This window comes from Delphinapterus leucas, chromosome 13 (genome assembly GCF_059928025.1).
Source record: "Delphinapterus leucas isolate spDelLeu-1000000601 "Yukka" chromosome 13, BTC_Dleu_Yukka2, whole genome shotgun sequence".
Classification (NCBI taxonomy): domain Eukaryota; kingdom Metazoa; phylum Chordata; class Mammalia; order Artiodactyla; family Monodontidae; genus Delphinapterus; species Delphinapterus leucas.
Window position 1 is genome coordinate 11,538,055 of NC_143141.1, and position 19,690 is coordinate 11,557,744.

Sequence of the window (19,690 nt, forward strand, 5' to 3'; positions counted from 1 at the left end):
CCAGGCTGGGCTGGAGAGGGGCGGGCTGCAGCCCCACCGACCTGCCGGGCGCGCGTCTGTCCGTGCCAGACCGCTCAGAGGTGCCGGCGCAGCCTAACCGTGACCTTGGCCGCGGTGAGGCTGGGCGTCCGCCGGCGCGCGCCGGAGCCGCAGACCCGGACACAGCCTGGCTGCTAGTTAAGCTTTGCTGTCTTTTACTTTTCCTAAAATAATTCGGGGGAGTTTCCATCACTCTGAAATAACCTGCGAAAACTCTCCGGAGCTAGAAATCAATCAACTCAAAAAAGCATGCTGATTTTTTTTTTTTTCCTTTTTTTTGAACCCGTGGTTGGTGCGTAAAGGGAGCTGTCAATCTAGAAGCCCCCTGGGCCCCAAGTGAATCTGCAGAGCTGGTATTTTTAGAGACCGCGCTTTCTGAGATTCCAGCTGGTGGACCCCGAGCCGGCTCCTGTCGCCCTCAGAGAGCACGTGGATTTGCAGCATATGATGCAACCCAGCGTGGGCTCAACCGATGCAACGCGCACAGAGCTGTAGCCTGAGAAGCTCCGGGACACACAGAAGGCCAGCTCGCATCCCTCGTCAATTTCACTTTTTTTTTTTTTTTTTTTAACTCTCCACAGGTTCAGATGCCATTTGGCTGGGGAAAGGGATTCATCAAAGGTTTATAAATGAAGCAATCTACTAGTAAAAATAACAATCATCACATCATCTCACAGGGTGGCAGGATATTTTGTTTTTCTTTGGCAATGATCCGTAACTGAGTCATTGATTCAAATATACCCTACGAAGTACACATTTTTCTATGGAATGTCTCCCTAAGTAAAATTTGCTGGCTTGCTTCTGGATTAGGAGCCTGGTGAAGCTGACCCTGGCTGCAGGGAATGGCTTCCCATCCACGCAGGCACTCTCTGTATCCCTCCCTCCAGCAGGGATCTGGGCTGCTTTGGGCTTTGTCTTCTGTTCTGTCCCCTGAGCCCAGCACAGGGCTCAGAACACGGAGGCCCTCGTCCACATCCACTGGGGACCCAAGCTCTTCAGCTATAAAGTGGGACAATAATGCTTGCCTTACCAGCTTGAGAATCTCCTTGTAGGGATCCAGTTCGTAAAGAAGAGAGATGCTGGAGGCTGCACGCCTCAGCCTTCAGCCGTGTCCTATCCCCTCCAGCTCCTCGCTTTGCCCATCTGTGAAATAAAGGAAAGAAAACAGCTTTATCAGTAATGTTAGAGTCATCATTACAAAATCGTAACATTTGTTAATTCTGGAATGTGGGTACTTAGGTGTTTGTTATATTATTCTCTGCATTTTTCTGTATTTTTCAGTCTCCTGCCCCAATAAAAGAAGAGGAGGGAAAAATGTTTAAAGACTTGTAGAAAATCTGGTTTCCTGCAGTTGCACTTTCTCTGGTCCTGGATACAGGAAAATGCTCAGTAAACCGGACTCCTGGAGAAATGAGCAGCGTTACCATCACTCATCTTGTTTCTGCCCCTTCCTTTGTTCCAGGAATTTACTAAGACCCAGCAGGGGGTTTCACCCCTACTCCCACCCCCAGCTGTTTAAGGCAGCTGTTTGCTCACCAGGCTCTTCGACTTGGGATAGAAGTTTTCTAGTTGAAGGCAGGTGAGTCCAGAATGATGTCATTTATAACGTTCTGATTCAATTTCTTCCAAACCTACCCACCCCCTGCCGCCAACGATCCCGACCTGTGCTAAGCAGAAGCACACGTGTATGAAAAGAAAACCTCTATCTGTAGTCAGTAAAAATGTGCTTTGTATAACACAATCCCAAACTTCCTTGGGCTTCACAAACACACATGGCTCAAGAAAACTCGCATGGACATTTCCACTCCCCTAACTTAAAAACAGCCGAACTAAATTAAGTAACAACAACAACACTGAGTTGTTTCCCACAAAGTTTGCTGTGCTCTCACCACCAGTTTTCAGCCTGAAACAATTTCATGCTTGAGTTATTAACTTATGAAAATAGGCACAAAAGGGGAAAAATGCGAACAGATCCTCAACTATATTATTAGTCATTGCTACAGCTGACTGCATTCCGGCACAAAGCTTGTTATTCTGCCCGAGATCTCAGCTTTGAACAAAATGTAGCTCACTAATGGGTTATGCCTCGTATACCTTTTCGTAATCATTACATTGCCGTTCTCTGTAATTTATCCTGGTCTCCATTAGGCGTATGTGCGTTAGTCAGGCATGCACTCGAGCACGCGCGCACACACGCACATACCTTTTAAGTCCCCTTTCATTTGTGGCTGAAAAGAAAGGTCATGCAGCTGTCAGTCATTTTAGGGCAACACCACTGTATTGATAAAGATAATATTTGGAAACCAGAGTGATGGGTGAATATGTGTGTAGTTTCTGAAAATATCGGTGGTTGGGGGGTAGCAACGTGAGTAAAGGAAGGGAATCTAGAAGCAGTCTGGAGAAGATGGAGGCAGAGTGGGAGAGTCTGATCAGGCTCACTTCGGGGGTCTCTATTCAGGAGGGGCAGCTCTGGACTGAAACTCCCCTGGGGTGGGGCGAGGGGGGGGGAATGGCATCTTTCTCACTTGCTAAGTGTGCTCAAGTCTCCTGTGTGAGCAGTGAGATTCCAGGCAAGAGCCCCGTTTGGGGATGTTTCTGGCTGGGGTTCAGAGGTGTTGCCCCAAAGCAGTTTGAGTCAAATGAATAATGAAGCCAAGTTTTGAGCCTATTGATTTTCGCTCCTGTAAAGTCCAGAACTGGTCCTAGAAATCAAGGCTTTTGAGTATTAACTTCTGGAAACGACAGCAAAAAGAGCCAGTAAGAAAATCATCAGGGGAAAGAAATACAGAAGGGATATGAAAAGCCTGGAGAGGATCATGATGTCATACAGACAAGTATGAATCCCTAGAAGCATCTCCTAAACAGATCAGAGGCTGGGATCCGGAAGCAGCACCCCCCGCCGAGAGCAGGGGGCCTCCCCACAGTTCTCAGCCAGCAAGAGAAGCCCTTGGCATCTTCCCCCTGAGTAGGATAATGGGATTCTTCACCAGACACTTAACCGGCCAGGAGAGGTAGCACTTGGGAGCCAAATGGGCTCTTTTAACTTCTTTGAAGTGTTAACGAATGCTTTGATTTTGTTCTTTCCTCCTCATTAAGACAAATGTGGTACCACTTTGCCCCAGGAATCTGATCTCACCTCCCAAGCCAGCTGCTCGTCTTTCTATTCAGATGAGTCCAAGCCCTGCTGGGGGTCTCCTCCTGTCGGGTAGCAGAGATGCCTGTCTTGCTGAAGATCTCTCTGCCAGGGCCTCCAAGCCTCGTGCTGCTCTCAGGACCCAGGACATACCACCACCAGGTCCCAGCTCACATAAAAACACAGAGGTGCTTGTGTTAATGCTCAGCTCACAAGGTCCTGTTAGGTACCAAGCAAACTCAGGCATGTTAAATTTGTCGGATGCTGTGCCCTGTGGAGGGGACCAGGCTGGACAGAACTCGGAGGACAGAGCCCCCCCCCCCCCACCGCAAAGATCTGGAATCTTTAGAGATTATGAAGCCCAACTCGGCCCTCACCCCTCTTTCACCCATGACACACTGGGGCTAAGGGGTTCCACTGGGGCAGAACTGGAGCTGGAAGCAGCTGGCACTGAACCCCTGAGGCTCATGTGCTATCATGTTCCCCCACCCAAGCTCTCCCTCTCCCTCCCAATGCAGGGCAAATTCAGTGGGATGAGAGCCTGCAGACAGAAGGAACTGGGGGTCCTGTGGTTTATTCAGAGGCCACTGAAAGCAGCCGGGCAGCCTCTCACAGCCAGCGCCAGCTGGGGAAAGCAGGCCAGGAGGGCAGAACTCTGTGCCCCAGAGGCACGGGCTGAGCCCATGGGGACAGTCCTCGAGATGGCTACAGCCTGTGATGGGGACCTGGGAGGCCGGATGAGCTCTGTCAGGTGGGCAATGGGAGGGTGGGAGAGGAGCCTTCTGGAGAACAAAAATTCAAACCTGGGGAAACAACCCGCCTTAACTCATTGCATCTTAGTTATAATCTCCGCAGCCCACAGGATAAAGTCCTGCTAAGTGCGCATTATCTCATGGAATCCTCTCACCCATCCATGGATCGGTATCACGATTTGACCCTCTCTCCCCCATTTTCATTTTTACCATCTTAATCATTTTAAGTGTACAGTTCAGTAGTAAGTACATAATTATTGTTATGCAACAGATCTCCAGAACTTTTTCATCTTGCAAAACTGAAACTCTATACCTATTAAATAGTAACTCCCCACTGCCCCCTCCCCCGGCCCCTGGCAGCCACCCTTCTACTTTCTGTGAATTCGCCTACTCTATATACCTCATGTAAGTGGAATCATACAGGATTTGTCTTTTGACGACTGGCTTAGTTGAATTGGCGTAATGCCCTTGAGGTTCACCTCTGCTGTAGTGCGTGTCCAAATTCCCTTTTAAAGGCTGAATAATATTCCATTGTATGGACGGAGCACGTTTGATTATCCATTCATCTGTTGATGGATACATGGGTTGCTTCCGCCTTTTGGCTACTGCCAATACTGCTGCTATAATCATGAGTGCGAAAAAGTCTCTTTGCAATCTTGCTTTCAAAGCTTTTGGCTATATACCCGGAAGAGGAATTGCTGAATCATATATGGTCGTTCTATTTTTAATTTTTTGAGGAACCTCCATACCTCCATTTCCCACCAGCAGTGTATGAGGGTTCCAATTTCTCCACATCCTTGCCAATACTTGTGATTTTCTGTTTTTTTTTAAAAAATTTAATACTAACCCTCTTCATGGGTGTGAGGCGATATCTCCTTATAGTTTTGATTTGCATTTCCCTAATTCTCAGTGATGCTGACCATCTTTTCATGGCTTCTTGGCCATTTGTCTCCTTTGGAGAAATAGCCTTTCAAGTCCTTTGCCCAGTTAGAAATCAGATGATTTGATTTTGGTTGTTGCTGAGTTGTAGGAGTCCTTTTATATCCCCCACCTTTTTTTTTCTGCTTAAAAAAACTAAAGGGTCAAAGAGGTGAATAACTTACTTACTCCAGCCTTCGGACAGGGGCTGCTTGACTCCCCAGCAGCCGGGAAAGCACCCTTACATGGGTGGCAGCCAGAGAGAGCTAAGGGCCCATCCTCCCAGCCACACGGGGTCAAACATCGTCCATTATAGGCACACCCTGTGCTCACAGCCTCGTGAGCCACATTGCTGTTGGAAAACCGACAGCAAACGCTGGTTGCAGAGACTCAGAAGCGTGTAATATCCATCTTAATAACGGTCCCACTTTCTTATTCTTCCCCCCTCAAGGAAGGGCAGAGGGAAAACGCTGCTCGTGGAAAACTACATTTAAATGGATCAGTGCTGGGCGACCATCTGCACATCTGTTCTTAACAGGTTTCAGCTGAAACTACTGAAAATATACACAGATCTGTTTATGTGGAACCAGTTAAATATGATAAGATTTCAACTTGGAGGGTAACTATGGATTTGGTGGTGGGAACACAAAAAGCCTCCCCACGCTTGGTCTCCACACACACTCCTGATACTTTACTGTAGATGCTGTCGAGGGAATCGGATTTACTGTGAATTAAAAAGATCTAAATTACTGGAGATTAGTTACAAACAAACTCAAGATGGTCCCAGCAGCCTTTCTTTCTACAGCACGTAATTCTTGCCTCACCTCCCATGTGGGCCGAGGGAGTCCTTTGTCATCAGAGAGGAGACCGCAGCTGGGAAATCACTTGTTTCTGAATAATTCTGTCTTCACTCCTCCAACAAAGCATTCAGGAGGACGACGGCATGCAGGCTGCTGACACACAGAGTACCCAGCTGACTTCCCTCCAGGAAAACACACCGGTGGCCCCTGAGGATGTGCAGGCAGAGGGGAGGGAGCTTTTACGGACCACCCTGTGAGGGCCCATTTTCATCCCGTTATAGAGATGGGAAAACTGAGGCTGTAGGATGATTTGCCCACAACTACCCCGGTAGGAGGGAGTGAGGTGCCCCAAAGGAAGACAGATTGTTCTTCCTATCTAAATGTCCCGTGAGGCGAGGCCACAACTCAGAGACCCACAGGGCTCGGTAGCTAAGGAGTGAGGGACCATGGGCAGCTAATAAGAAGCTTTAGCAGATTGATACTGGGGGGTCAGACATTGTGAGCCCAAATCCTCTGTTTTTGTAAAGAGAGCCCGAAGCCACTAGATTTTTACATGTTGGCTCAGGTATTGAAAACAAACCAAAAAACCAGGCCCTACTGTGGTTTGTGACCCCCATGGTGGGCCTTTGGGGCCTCTGGCAGAGGCTGCTTTGGTTTCACTCATTCTCCAGGTGAGACTTGGGGTCTGACCATCAGGATTCTTGTCTCCGGTGCAGGAGGTCTCGGTCACAGACAACGGGCGCCCAGCTCAGCGCCCTCGTCCCTGTCTGTCTTCTCAAGCCTTTTCCTGCAGCTTCGCAGGGCTCCCTACCTCAACTCCAGCACGTTGAATGTGCATTCATCTATAAACATTCATCTAATAATTTATCTCTAAAAAGGGACATCAGTCTATAAAATGCACCACAGGAAACCCAAGAATCGTAGTCACGTGGCCTCAGAAACAATCAGCCCAAACTGACATCTGACAATATCCCTGCCACACACACACCCCCCTCAGGGCCTGGGCTATGATTGGTAAGTTTTTCATTCCTGATGGACCCCATGCTGGGAAAATGCGCCTATCTCTGTTCCTTGAAAATCTTTTTTTTTTTTTTTAATAAGCAGCCCAGTGGAAAACAATTGTGAATGGCAGCTTCGTTACATGTGGATTTCTAGAACAAAGAGAATATTGCTCACACTCAATGACCTGTTCGATGACACTGAATTTTAATTACAAAATGCTCACGTGTTAAAAATTGATGGCAAGGAACGTGTGACACTAGGGCTAAAAAAAAAAACTCAGAGAGGCAAAATATGGTTGACAGGCTGCCTCAATGATCTAGTCAATGTTATTTCACATTTGTCTTCTCTCTGTCTCTTTTCTTTTTTCATTTGAAATTTTCAGTTTTGAGCTAGAAGGCACGTACCTCAAGCTGTGTAGACCTCAGAGGGGGAGGCTGGTGAAATCAGCAGAGGGTACGAGGAAGGGAACCTTATTTGCCCTCTGGGGGCCTCAAATATCCTGTGCAAAGGATCAGCTGTTGTCTTAAAGTGTCCCCTCCAAGTGGCTACTGTCCCAGGCCACCTTTGAGTAGCTCTTTGAAAGGGCCAGTTTTTCTGAGCAGCAAATGTGGGGCTGCTTCCAGGTGATTGGTGGATCTCAGTAGCCTGATAACTGGAAACAAATTATTTTGAAGCAATAGATCAAATGGTGTGTGGGGAGGTGCTAGATGTTCAAGCCAGCCCAAGCTACACTAGTTATAAGAGAGTTTTCTTCTGAGATGATGCAATAATTGAACAGGAAAATCCTAGTGCAGAATGCACTGGGTTTAAGAAAGGCCGTCTAAAGCAGGCAAAGGTTGTCCTCTTCCCCTCTGGACAGGCCTCTAGGACATGATGTGTCAGTTCATGTGCTAAAGCCCCACGAATGAGGAGCCATTTCGCCCTAATCGCAGAGCCTTGAGCTCTGGCCAAGGGGACCTAGGTGGAAAAATCACATCCACCAGAGCCTGTGCAAGGAGGCAGCTGCCCTGCATCTTGGGAGCATGGCTCACGCTGGGACAAGGGAGCAGGCTACAGGGTATTGGTGTGGCCTGAGCCTTGGCGATGGAGGTACCAGCCCCAGAGTGTGAGAGCCGGAATGCCTGCTTCCTGCCCAAGAGAACAGATGTACAAGAGTGGGCTGCAGAGTTAACCTAGAACAACAAAAAAAGCTAGAACAGTGCCTCAGACCTTGCTAGGAAGAGACCAGAAGTGTATTCAGAGTCCAGGGTCCAAACCAGGGGCACGGAATAGCACATGCAAAGGCCCTGAGGCAGGACCAGCCTGAGCATAGTGGGTGAGCCACAGCTAGGACCTAGGGGAGGTGCTGGCTGTGCACAGGGAGAAGTCAGAATTCCATTCTAAGAGCAACAAGAAGCCGCTGTCAGGTTCCAGGGAGGAGCATGCGTTTCCCAACAATCATGCTGGTCTGTGAGGAATATGAGTCTAGCGGGGTGAGAAGTTGGGCTGCGGGCGATGTTGTGGGAGACCAAGGGGCTGCATTTCACAGAGACAACCAGCAAGACATGGTGGGGAGCTGGGCGAGGAGGGTGGGGGAAAGGTCCATGGACAAGGCATTTAACCCTTGGTTTCCTGAACGGGAAAAAGGACTCAATAATTCCCACCTCACAGAGGGGATGTGAGGATCAGAAATGGTGCGTGGCGCCCCTGGCCCACGACAGGTGCCCAAGAAGTGAGAGTCCCACTGTGTACCCACTGCCTCCTTGCCCTCCTTGTCCCACGAGCACGGGTGACAGACGCCTGTCTTCAGCGGTGCCTCTTCTGACCCCTGTCCCCAGTAAAGTGGGAAGTAGCGCTGGGCAGCATCGGCGACAGGGCGGGTTTGGATTGTTCTTTCTGAGAAATCATGTGCAGATTCACAAGAAAAGCAGTGATGCAACAAACCTCCAGGTTCATTAAAAACATTCTGATAGCTAGTGGGAAGCAGCCGCATAGCACAGGGAGATCAGCTCGGTGCTTTGTGACCACCTAGAGGGGTGGGATAGGGAGGGTGGGAGGGAGGGAGACGCAAGAGGGAAGACATATGGGGACATATGTATATGTATAACTGATTCACTTTGTTATAAAGCAGAAACTAACACACCATTGTAAAGCAATTATACTCCAATAAAGATGTCAAAAAAATTTTTGATGGTTACGAAAAGAAAGTTAACTGGGTGCTGATGGGGACCCGCTGAATCATCACCACCACGAAGCTCTCTGTGCCTAAGGTGACATTACTCCCCAGAGTACAATCATGGCGTTGGACCCAGGACTGTCGTTCGGGCCAGGATCCCTGCGTCCACTCCCTGCCACACTGTCTCCAGCCCTCACCCCTGGAGAAGCAGGAGTGGGGAAGGTAGTGGAATTTCCACGTTCAGGTCCAACATGCCCTTCTGAGCTCGGAGCTCACACCTGGCCTTGCAAACAGTGCTACACTAGGTTCTCGTGGTCCTCGCGAGAGGGGGACGCTTGTGAAGTTTATTAACCGGGAAAACCGGGCCTTACCCTGTGGGGTCTTCCTACAGGCTGGGAGGGCTCCCTGGAGGAGGAAGCGGGTGTCAGAGCTGTGTGAAGGATGGGGAGCACGGGGCGGGGTTCCCAGCTCAGCGCGCAGCCTGGAGAAGGGCACATGACCAGTTTTCTCTGAGCCAGCACATTTTCCATTCTAAATATAGCCCAGGATGAGCCAAGACTTCTTCCCCTCGCAGGGAGACCCAAAGTTCTGTATTTTTCAGCATTTCCGTGATGGCTGGGAGAAATAAACAGCGAGACTGAGGCTCTTCACTCCCACCCCCTGATCCCGCGGGGCCCTGGGGCCTGAGGAATGATGTCCACCCCCCTTGAGAGCAGAGCCCGCCCTGTGTGAGGAGCTCTCTCTGGCCACCACCCTTTAGTAGGTACCAGAATATTTGGCCAGCCTGCATCTCCCTCCAGCAATGTGAAGCAAGGTTTCTATTCAGCCAGGAAGGAACATCCATCCATCAGCCCAGGCCGCCAAGAGTGACTCTTTCTACCATCCTCGGGTCGGTTCACCTTGGGCATCTCAGGAGTGAGGCCCAGCCTGATAGGTTTTCATTGGACAACAGATTCCCACCTTCCTTCTGAGTCTTGCTGGAGCATCAAGCTTATCCTTCCATCCCAGTTCTGGAAGGTACAGGACCTGAGCCTTTGGCAAAGCGGGTACCTGCCGCGGGCCTGGGGCACACAGGTGACTCTTGGCTCTGAGGTCCTTTGCTGCTTGTTTGTTTATAATCGATGGGATCTTTTTCTGTATCTGAGTAGGGCTCTGCTAATTACTGCACAAGCACTTCTGGGGGAAGTTCAAGTTTCCAGAGGCCCGCTGTTAACTCTGACAGGGCTGGCGCTTCCCAGACAGGGCGCCTGAGGGAGTTTGTGAAGATGCATTACAGGAAGCGCAAAACGCAGCGCTCATCCCCAAAGGGTTAAGGACCGAGACATGAGGACAGTCACATTAGGGTACATCTAGCAAAGAGTGAGCAAGGCAGGCAAAAGAAAAAAGGAAGATGGAGAGGAAAAAAAAAAACCACATGGATACACTCCCCTCCCCCTCCGGTGGCCCCCCGCCTTCTCCCCTCCCCCTGCAACAACCCAACATACACAGACACAGACAGGGCAGAGTTAAATCTGGCACACGGTGACTACAGCAACGAAAGAAAACATATCGAGTTACGCAGAGCCCTGTTCAGATTTGGGCCTGGGCCTCCCTCCCACAATGCTCTGTGGAGGAGAACAGGCCTCCTTGGTGTGGTGTCAGACCCACGCTCGTGAGCTTTGCTCGCCTTACAACGTTCGCTGGCCCGGCCCTGGGCAGCAGGTTAATTCCCTGCCCTGCAGGTGAAGACAGATAAAACGAACCAAAACGGTGTCACAGGAGGCAGGAAACCTTTCTTTTAAAACTCAATTCACCTCCAGAGAGGAAACACGCAAGGACCTGGCTCTGGACCATAATAGGTTTTCTCAGGGCAGCCAGGAGAGGCCTGGTGGCCAGGGTAAATAAGGCAACGCGGCGGCAGGGGGGCTTCTGGCAGCTGGGGCTGCGAGGGACGTTTGAAAAGACCACTTCCTACACTCTGTGCCCAGCCCAGAGTCAGCTGTCAGTCTTGCAGGATGGAGGCACGCTGGAAAAAAAGCTGGGGCGGGGGGGTGGGGGCAAGGAAGAAACCGGAGCCACAGGTGCAGCTGGCTCACCTGGCCAGAGCCCAGCCCCAAAGGCTGCTGCCCTCAGAGCTCAGCGCCCAGGAGGGCAGGCCGGGACTCCTGAAACGCAACCCGGGTAGGTTTCAGCCTCTGCCTTGAGCAGCCGGAGAGGCGGGGCAGGCTGCCAACGAGGACTGGCTGAGCCTGTACTGTGTGTGAAGCGGGGCTGGGGAAGGCCAGGTACGTTTTAGTCATCAGACAGTGTTCCTGCCAGCAGGCACTCGGGATGCCCCGAGGAGGTGAGACAGCCAGTTGGCGCCCGCTGGCCAGGGCTGCACAGAGCGTCAGTACTCTCTGTGTCACTAGATGTGGGGTCTTCTCAAAGCCGTCCCATCTTGGTTTCCTACTGGGGCTTCGCCTGACCCGAGGTGGGCAGGGCAGGACAGAGCATCACCTCCGTTTTACAGTGGGGGAAGCTGAAGCACAGCGGGGCCACGTCTTACCTGGGTGGGTTCAGCTGGTGCCCAGAGCAGCCCATTATTCCGCGTCTGCCACACGGGGCAGTGGTTCTCACCTCTGGGTGTGTGCCAGAATCCCAGGGTCATCCTCAAACTGGGGTAGCCCCCTGTCGGGGTGGGTCTGGGAGTCCTGCCCCAGGGCCTGCCCCCAGCAGGGGGATGGAGGTCCAGTGATCTCAGCTCACACCGGGCTCTGCCGTGGACCTGAGCTCAGTCTACACCTGTGATGATGGGTCCTCCAAAGCTGCTTCAAACAGGGAGGGACTCAGCCCCCTGCATCCCTTTTCCTGGGACCTGATGGGTCCTCCAGCTTGGCTCCCTGTGCAGAAAGGATGCTGTTATGGGTTGAATTATGTCCCTCTAAATTAAAGGGACATGTTAAAAGCCTAACCCCCAGAAACTCAGAATGCGATCTTACTTGGAAATAGGGTCATGGCTGATATAATTAGTTAAGACGGGGTCCTACGGGATTAGTGTGGGCCCCTAATCCAACATGACTGATGTCCTTATAAAAATAAAAAAAGGGAAATCTGGACACAGGGGCATCCACAAAAAGAGAACACCATGTGAAGATGGGGGCAGAGATTGGGGTGATGCAGCAACAAGCTAAGGAGCCCCAGAGACAGCCAGCCAACCGCCAGGAGCCGGGAGAGGCCTGGAACACATTTCCGCTGCAGCCTCAGAAGGAGCCAGCCCTGCCGACATCTTGATCTCAGACCTCAGATCTGCAGAACTGAGACAGTAAGTTTCTGTTCTAAGCCCCTGCTTTGATAACTTGGTTATGGTCCCAGCAAACTGATACAGATGATAAAAAGACCCAGGTGTCGTGGTTAGTTTACCTTTAAAACCAACTGTGAAGGCCCCTCCAGCTCCGTTCTACAGACAGAGTCTACGTTTTGTTGTTGGAACAAAGGGTAGAACCGTGCAATGCAAGCACAGCCCATGAGTTCTCAGCTCAGACCATCCCCTTAGCAAGGAGGACTCCCTTCTCGGAACTCTGACCCTGCTTTGTTCTCGACAGAAATTATATTCTGCTTAGTTCCCCCATGAGGTCTCCAAAGCAAGACAAGTATCTACTTCCCCTTCTGGATGCAGGTGGGACCCTCTGTAGGTTATGATGCAGAAAAATCCTTCTTGTCCAGCCAACTTAGAGACCCAGCCTCTTGCGAACTTCCCAGTTATCTCAACTCGTTTCCAGGAGGAGACCTGAAAACTCGTTCACATGATGCAACTTATGAGTGATGGCCAGGAGCTTCTAGTGTTAGCTCACGCCGGTGAGGAATTAGGGCCTACAGAGCGTCAGTAAACAGGTGTGTGGGGGTAGAGGGGGCCCACTTTGCCTCATACCCTGACCCGCTATGTAGTACTTGATATAAAACAGCCCCCACAGTGCATCAGGCCTCGGCCTCCCTACCCCGTTCCCCTCTCTCTCCAGTATCCTCACAGCCCAGTGACCCCAGCATCCTCTCGAAACCTGCCATCATCCCCAGAATCCTGGTAGCCCCTCCTAGTGATGGAGCTTTGGGCATGGTGGTACCTAGGGCTAAATTCTGGGGTGCTAGGATCGACCACAAAGTAAGGCCCTATTACTGGGCTTGATGCTTGAAGGCTACCCTTCCTCCCTTTCTTTCGTTGCTCTGCGCCTGAAATTGACCTCCTGCTCTACGTCTGTCTCTCTTTTTAGCCTTACTGTGCCCACAGTGCCTATTGTATATGCAAGTTCTGGGTTATTTTTCCTCTGCTGAGCATTAGGGAATGCATCACTTAGAATGTAGGATTTTCAGGGAGAGAATCTTGGTTTTATCTTTTCTCCCTCTGACAGTTTGGTGACTCTCATGCAGAAGTTACTCAATAAAGATTTGTTGAAAGTTGATTCAACCTGAATTTCCTCTGTTCATATACTCTTGTTACCTGTTTTGGTCCCCCATCCTTCCCCATTTGGTCCCCAAATCCTTCCCTCTTCAGAATTGTCAGCTCATCTCTGGCTGTTAATGTTTCCTGACTTCGACCATATAGAGAAGAGGACGAGATGTAGCCGATTTCCCATTAACTCACAGACAAAAGAACTCATAGACTTTTAGAGCTAGGATTCTTCAGAAAATATTCAGTCCGCTTCTTTGGTAAGAGACCATGGGACTCACCCAGGGTGCCATGGCTGGTTCAGTGGCAGAAGAGAGCATGGAAGCCAGGTGTTCTGGTTTGAAGGGAGGCTGTTTATCAGGTAGAGGCAGATGTCACCTGTATGGCTGGTGTGGGTGAAGGGGGTCATGTTATACACTGTTCTGGAAGGTTCCATCTATGGGCTCCTGGACATTTCAGTTTAATCTTGACATCCTTCCCAGTAAGTCCAGGCACCTTTGTCCCCTCTTCTCCGCAGCTGGAAGAGGGACCCACCCCCAACGCTGCCAGGTCACACAGGCGCCGTTCTAGGCGGCAGAGATGTCATTCCCTGCTCTTTCTTGCAAATCCGTGGATACGGCCGACAGGGGGTGTCCTCCATTTAAAGTGTCGTGGGGATCTCCGAGGCAGGTCTGTTTCCAACCACTGAGGCAGCAACAAGCAAAACAGTCCTGTCGGCTTAGCCACATGCCTCATTGTTTTCAATCTGAGCACGTGTTTGACATCAAGAGAAGGGCTGTGGTCGGGGCAGAGGGAGCCAAAGGGAGATTCAAAGGCTCTTCAGCTCTCAAAGATGTCAACCTCTTCAAAGTTTCAACCCTCAGAGTGCTTGCAAGGTTTCATCCCACTCAGCAGGAGTGCTTCTGCCCACACTCTCGGGTGCCACGTGCGTGCGTTGAGGGACTCGGCTGTGATCCAGAAGGACGGCTAAAGGAAACAAGACGGTCCCCGCGCCACAGATATTTTCCCCAGAGGATGCAATTTCCCCTTTGGGATTTGATAAGCTCCCTAAGGCGCACTCGTATGCAGAGAACAGGTGATTACCTGTTAGGGAGGCCGTGTCAAGTCATGGGTGGTGATGGATGTCATGAGCTCACACCTGGGGGAATGAGCAGCTTCTATCTGGGACCCCAGGCAGGTGGATGCTGGTCAGAGCCAGAGCCAGGGTGGACAGGTGATCGGGAAAAAGGAAAAGGGTTTGCATCCGGTTTTAGTCACTTTCTAGCCTCCGTGTTCTCACCTGCAAATTGGGAATAATCGCTTCCTCTCATGACATTTTGGGGGTTGACCAAATGACATCGTTACCTGTGAGAGTGCCTGGCACAGAGAGATGAGGGCTAGTTCTGTGGACAGGAAGGCATTCCAGCACCAGTGCCAGCTCCTGGCTGTCTTCTTTCTGAGATGGTTGCTTCCAAGGGGAAGGAACAGCAAGATGGTGCCTCCAACTTGTAGGTCAAGTCGAGGCAAGTCAAGTTGGAGTATAAGTGTATCAATTCCCATGCTTTGTGCTCAGAGGGACATGTGGAAAGCGGCGTGGCAAGGTGATGGGGTAGGGCCAGGAGAGCCCAGTCTGAGTCCTGGGGTCACTGCTCACACTTTGCTACTCAGACATGTCACTTCCGCTCCCTGGCCCTATTTGCCTGTCTGGGGACTGGAGCAGACTGCACACACACAGGGTCTGGAGAAGCTCCTGCAGAGTGATGCAAGGTACTGGAACGTGTGTGATAGGGCTGTTCTTCAAGGAAGGGAACCGGGGAGGGAGGAGAGAGGAGAGAGGGGGAGGGGAAGAGAGTAGCTTTTTTATTTAATGAAGTTTTTATTTCGGAATAATTTTAGATTTCCAGAAAAGTTGTGAAAATAGTCCAAAGAGTTCATCACATCTAGTTTCTTCTGTTGTTAACGTCTTACATTACTATGGCCCATTCGTCACAATGAATGACCAATATAGATACACTGTTAATGAAAGTCTACACTTTATTCGGCTCTCCTTAGTTTTTGCCTGATCTCCATCTTCTGTCCTCGGAGGACATCATATTACATGAAGCTGTCCTGTCTCCTAAGGCTCCTCTTGGTTGTGACAGTTTCTCAGACTTTCCTTATGTTTTATGATCTTGCCATTTTGCAGGAATACTGGTCAGGTATTTTGCAGAATGTCCCCAAATTGGGATTTGTCTCGTGTTTTCTCATGATTAGGTTGGGCTTATGGACTTCTGGGAGGAAGACCCAGAAGCTGAGTCCCATTCCCATCACATTACATCAAGGATACAAACATTCAAGATGCCTTATTACTCTTGCCGCTGACCTTGATCATCGGGCCGAGGTAGTGTTTGTTGAGTTTCTCTAAAGCTTCTTTTTCTCCCTTTCCACGCTGTACTTTTTGAAAGGAAGTTGCCCTGCACACAGCCCACACTTAGGGAGTGGGAGTTATGCTCTGTCTCCTTGGGGGCAAATTATCTATATCAATTATTTGAAATTCCACTGTGTGGAAGATTTACCTATTCTCCATTTATTTATTCATATTATCAGCATGAAATTATCCATATTTATTTTCTATTTGGATTATTTATCATCCAAAACTACTTTATTTTATTGCTCAGATTGTTCCAGCGTTGGCCGCTGAGAGCTCTTCTTCATGGCTGCTGTGTTCCTTTGACACACTTCCATCATCACGCATTGCTGTTTGTTTTTCTGAGCACTTCCTTACTCTCTAGCACCGTAAAATGCTCCAGGCTCATCCTGCATCGTCCCTGCCCGTCCTAGAAACAGCCACGTCTCTAAGAAGTCCTAGAGCCTTTTATGGGAGAATGGTCGTAAAATCTAAGACCTGGGCACTAGGTGTGCTCATTGCTACAGGGGCATCATTTCTCTCAGGACTTCTTAGCTGACAGAGCAAGTAAATATGGGTATTTCTACCAACCCACACCTGCAAATACTTTGTATGCATCCGTCTGTATCTCTATTAAGCTGAACATGAGCCCCTATTGAAGTCTCCATTGCTATTCCTCTACCCCGTGGATCACTGCAGCCTTCTCCCCTGCCTTGTCTGTAACCTCCCACTCCAATGGTGAGAAACTTGGCTCCCACAATCTGCCATCCATTTGTTTAACTTTTCAGCTCCAGATTTCATGACTAGTGGCTTCATTTTCCATACCCCCATGGGAAACAGCTTTCTCGGCTAGAATACACTGATACGTACGATTCCTCCTGCTTTTGGTCTCTCACAGTCTCCCATCATTTCCAATGCAACTTAGGTCGGACCCTCTTCCGCCCACCCCTTCAGTGAGGTGATTTCATACATTTGCAATACAGTTAGATTCTTTTGTCACATTCAGCATTCCATCCCAGAACCCTTCAACCTCTTAAATCATTTTTTAAAATTTGCATACATTTAAAAAATTTCCTAAGAACTTGAATGTGGATTTTAGATCTTTCTGTTTTTCTTTTTCCTCCCTCCCTCCCTCCCTTCTTTCCTTCCTTCCTAACTTGTCTGTGCCATGCAGCTTCCACGACCAGGGACTGAACCCGTGCCCTTGGCAGTAAAAGTGCAGAGTCCTAACCACTGGACCGCCGGGGAATTCCCTAGATCTTTCTTTTGTTTCTAACATATGCATTTAACACTATGAATTCACACTCTTCTCCTCTCTGTCACTGTAGATTAGTCTGCAACTCCTGAAATTACATGTAAATAGAATCAGGCATTTCATATTTTTTTCTCTCTGACGTCTTTCACTCAGAGTAATTAGTTGCAGATTCATTCATGTTCTTGCAGGTGTCAATAGTTTATTCCTTCTTGTTGCTCAGTATTCCATTATATGGACATGGTACTGTTTTATTTACTTGTTGCTATACCTTTGGATTGTTTCCAGTTCTGAGCCATTAAAAATAAATCTGCTCAATCCCACTACTGGGCATATACCCTGAGAAAACGGTAATTCAAAAAGAGTCATGTACCACAATGTTCACTGCAGCTCTATTTACCGTAGCCAGGACATGGAAGCAACCTAAGTGTCCATCAACAGATGAACGTATAAAGAAGATGTGGCACATATATACAATGGAATATTACTCAGCCATAAAAAGAAATGAAATTGAGTTATTTGTAGTGAGGTGGGTGGACCTAGAGTCTGTCATACAGAGTGAAGTAAGTCAGAAAGAGAAAAAAAAATACCGTATGCTAACACATATATATGGAATCTAAGAAAAAAAAAAAAGGTCATGAAGAACCTATGGGTAAGATGGGAATAAAGACACAGACCTACTAGAGCATGGACTTGAGGATATGGGGAGGGGGAAGGGTAAGCTGGGACAAAGTGAGAGAGTGGCATGGACATATATACACTACCAAACGTAAAATAGATAGCTAGTGGGAAGTAGCCTCATAGCACAGGGAGATCAGCTCGGTGCTTTGTGACCACCTAGAGAGGTGGGATAGGGAGGGTGGGAGGGAGGGTGATGCAGAGGGAAGAGATATGGGGACATATGTATATGTATAACTGATTCACTTTGTTATAAAGCAGAAACTAACACACCATTGTAAAGCAATTATACTCCAATAAAGATGTTAAAAAAATAAAGAAAGCTGCTATTAACATTCATGTGAGCAGACGTGTGCTTTCATTTCTCTTGGGCAAATACCTAAGAGTGGAATGGCTGGGTCATAGGATGAGCGTATGTTTAATTTTCTAAGAAACTGCCATTCTGTTTTCTGCAGTGGATGTGCCATGTTACGTGCCCACTGGCAGTGTCTAAGGTGCCAGTTGCTCCACATCTCGGTACGATCAGTATTGTAAATTTCAGATGTTCTGATAGGTGTGGAGTGGTAGCTCACTGTTGTCTAAATGTTCATTTTCCTAATTACTAATGATATTGTGCTTATTTGGTATTCATACATCTTCTTTGATGAAGCATATGTTCAATTCTTTTTCCCATTTATAAAGTTAGATTGTTATCTTATTACTGATTTTGAGAGTTTTTGGGGTTTTTTTTAATATTCTGGATGCGAGTCTGTTGTCAGATATGTGACCTGCGAATACGATCTAGTCTATGGCTTATCTTTTCATCCTCTTAACAGTGCCTCTCACAGAGCAGAAGTCCTTAAATTTCGTGAGGTCTAATGTATCAAATTTTTCATATGTCATGCTTTTGCTGTCATATCTAAAATGTCTTTGCCTAACCCAGAGTTTCAGTTTCAGTTTCAGAGGCTCTCTGACCTCCCCCTTCTGCCTAGAATATTCTTCTATATTTTCTTGTAGAACTTATATAGCTATAGGCTTTAAAATTAGACCTATGATTCATTTTGAGTTAATTTTTGTATAGAGTGCAAGTTATTGATTGAAGTTCGACTTTTCATGCAGGTGGATATTCAATTGTTCCAGCATGACTTGTGGAAAGAGTATCTTTTTTCTACTGAACTGCCTTCTCATCTTGGTTGAAAATCAGTTGGTCTATTTCTGAAATACAGATTCTGTTCTGTTGATGCATTTGTCCCTCTGCATTCCAATACCATACTGTTTTATTCTTGTAACTTTATAATAAGATCTAAAATCAGGTAGTGTTAGTTCTCCAAATTTGTTCTTTTCTTTTTCAAAACCCTTTTGGCTATTCCAGGCCTATTATGTTTTCTTTTGAATTTTAGGATCAGTTTATCAATTTCTACAAAAAAAAAAAAAAAGCCTTCAAGGATTTTTGACTGGGATTGTGTTGAATTGATATATCAACTTGGAGAAAATCACCATCTTAAAAACAGAGTGTTCTGAATCAGAACGTGGTATATTTTTCTATTTATTTAGGTTTTATTTAATTCTTCTCAGCAATACTTTGTAGTTTTCAGCATACAGCCTTTCAAATCCTTTGTCAGATTTATTCCTAAGTATTTCTTATTTTTTAGGTTACTATAAATCGTATTTTTATTTCAATTTCTGATTGTCCGTTGCTAGTACATAAAAATGCAAGTGATTTTCTTATATTGATCTTATAACTTGCACCCTTTCTGAACTCAGTGTTCAGTTCTAGTAACTTTTTGTGGATTCATATAGCTTTGCCATTTTTTGTTTGTTTCATGCGAGAGGAACAATCTGGTCCCCGCTACTCCTTTTGACTGTTAGTAGAAGTTTAGAGGATCTGCTTTTTAAAAAGTGTGTCTACTAAGGTGAGGCAGGGCATGGGTAGAGTTGTTGCTTGAAGTAAGGGCACAGTGTCAGCAATACCCGCACACATTGGAAATAATGGATCTAGTCTACTCTGGCTGAGGCCCACAGATAGGGAGGGTGGGTGATTCTTAGAACCCTCTGCCCCAGTCAATAAGAGTGAGATACGTGAGGACTTGGCTTGGGAGCCTCACCTGCAGATAAGCGCGTTAAACTCAACGATGATTTACTGTCCGTCGTTAAAAGGACACCCACCAAAGTATGGGACATCCACGTGATAGAATACTCTGCAGCCACTAAGGCA